A 2,696-nucleotide genomic window follows, 5' to 3' on the forward strand; every position below is an offset into this window, starting at 1 on the left:
GAACTCCTGACCTCAGGTGATCCACTGGCCTTGGCCTCCCAAAGTGCTGGTATCATGGCCAAAAAACAAAAGTTAATATTTATTTGAGCATTTTCACTTAAGTAAGTTTAGTATCTAACTAGAACGACAATTCTATTGAAATTTTCCATGTTTGTTAAAGCTAGGATGAAAAAAATTTAATTAAAATTTAAAAAGAATTTTAAAAAATAACTTTAAACAAAAAGATACTGCAGAACCAGAATACACATAGACTCACTTGAGGTCAGGTAACACCTACAGGTACAAATACAACCTCATGCTGCCTTCAAATTAACATAAGGACTTGGCATAATCCATGTAGGTGTTTTGTTCCCTTAAGATAACTTTTTGTAAAATGAGTGTAGCATAGTTATTGGGACCACATTTTTAGATTCCTTAATTTTCAGATCCTAAAACTAGAGGAAATACATGTGGATCTGGAGATAACAAGACCAAATACATGAAGTTGAGACTGTGCCAGAATAGTTGGCATAATTAAGAGACTCTATTTGGCTTTTCCAGTGGGCAAATTATCTCAAATACTTAGCACAATAATAACTTTAATCTTGCTTTCTTTTTTTTTTTTTTTTGAGACAAAGTCTTGCTCTGTCAGCTAGGCTGGAGTGCAGTGGCATGATTTTGGCTTACTGCAACCTCTAACACCTGGACTCAAGCAATTCTTCCACCTCAGCCTCCCAACTAGCTAGGACAAATGCTCGGCTAATTTTTTGTGTTTTTCGTAGAGGCGTTTCACCACATTGCCCAGGCTGGTCTTGAACTCCTGGGCTCAAGAAATCCTCCTTCCTCAGCCTCCCAAAGTGTTGGGATTATAGTCATCAGCCACCATGCCAGATCTTAATCTTGTTTTCTTTCTTTTTTTTTTGAGATGGAGTCTTACTCTGTTACCCATGCTGGAGTACAATCTCTTGGCTCACTGCAACCTCTGCCTGCCAGGTTCAAGTGGTTCTTCTGCTTCAGCCTCCTGAGTAGCTGGGATTACAGGTGTCTGCCAATGTGCCTGCCACCATGCCTGGCTAATTTTTGTATCTTAGTAGAGGCAGGGTTTTACCATGTTGGCCAGGCTGGTCTCAAACTCCTGATGTCTAGTGATCTGCCTGCTTCGGCCTCCCAAAATGCTGGGATTAGAGGCATGAGCCACTGTGCCTAGCCCATTAATTTTGCTTTCTTAAATGTCACAGTCTTACAAAGTAAGTGTGCAGTAAGGGTCATCTATGTGATTATTTCAATATGTGTACTATAATCTTTCAGCAGAGATTATCTATAAGTCTAATTATTCTGATAGGGTTATGTGAAAAAATTAAACAATGAACAGGGCACAGTTCTTGAACAAATGCTACAATTCTCAACAGTGACTTCATAAGGTTTTGGTAACTTTTTTTTTTCTGAGAAAGAAGTCAATGGTATAATATAAATAATACATGAAATACCACTTTACAACTATTAAGAGATTCATGTAGTGGGTACATGAGGTCATACTGAAGAATTTATTCAACTCAGACTGAAATAACATACTTTATTTATCCAGAAGTCACCTGACAATTTCAACTATCTAGACAAAGCCCTAGATTTTGATATGCACTAACGTTTGAAAATTAAGAATCATGAATCTAAAACAAAGTCAGCCTAGAACATAAGCAAAAAACGGTGTATGGGTGGAGGCTGAGTAACCAAAATAACGTAAAGTGTAGTAAAGTATATACTATATATTTAACTCTTTATTTAGAAAAGCCAATATTTATGTTTATGTCAGACATAAGTTTAATGATCTTGATTACAAGAACAAGACACAAATACACAGTAATTTTTAAAGCACTTTCACATATACTGTCTGTCTCACTTAGGCACCACTTTTAGTAGATTAGAAATGTTGGGTGGAGCTGGGTGCGGTGGCTCATGCCTATAATCCCAGCACTTTGGGAGGCCGAGGCAGTTGGATCACGAGGTCAGGAGATCAAGATCATCCTGGCTAATACAGTGAAACCCCATCTCTACTAAAAATACAAAAATTTAGCCCAGTGTGGTGACATGCACCTGTAGTCCCAGCTACTCAGGAGGCTGAGGCAGGAGAATCGCTTGAACCCAGGAGACTGAGGTTGCAGCGAGCCAAGATCACATCTCTCCAGCCTGGGCGACACAGCGAGAATCCGTCTCAAAAAAAAAGTGTTGGGTGATTAGGAAAATAAGATTTGGGAAATGGGAAGGAGTATGCCGCTGGAGCATGCCACAGATACCCCGACAGCTGGGAGAAGTGACAGCTACCTACAAAGGGAGGGAGAGAAATCCACACAAAACACAAAGCAAGAGATGTCTTCTCCCAGCCTGGGCAACACAGTGGGACCCCATCTCTATTAAAAATACAAAAATTAGCAGCTGGGTCCACACCCAGCTGTAATCCCAGCACTTTGGGAGGCCGAGGTGGGTGGATCACCTAAGGTCAGGAATTCAAGACCACACTGACCAACATGGAAAAAACCCCCTCTCTACTAAAAAAATACAAAATTATCTGGGCATGGTGGTACATGCCTATAATCCCATCTACTCAGGAGGCTGAGGCAGGAGAATAGCCTGAATCCATGACGCAGAGGTTGCACAGAGCCTAGATCTCACCATTGCACTCCAGCCTGGGCAACAAGAGTGAAACTCCATCCAAAAAAAAA

At 40.4% G+C, this 2,696-nt stretch overlaps 1 protein-coding gene across 2 annotated transcripts in view; it reads right to left on the minus strand.

Annotated features, from left to right (window-relative positions):
- The window catches only part of AGO4 (argonaute RISC component 4), a 48,158-nt gene that overhangs the window by 28,801 nt on the left and 16,661 nt on the right, over nt 1-2,696 (minus strand). The window lies entirely within an intron of this gene.

Source organism: Cebus imitator, unplaced genomic scaffold (genome assembly GCF_001604975.1).
Source record: "Cebus imitator isolate Cc_AM_T3 unplaced genomic scaffold, Cebus_imitator-1.0 Scaffold277, whole genome shotgun sequence".
NCBI classification, from domain to species: Eukaryota; Metazoa; Chordata; class Mammalia; order Primates; family Cebidae; genus Cebus; species Cebus imitator.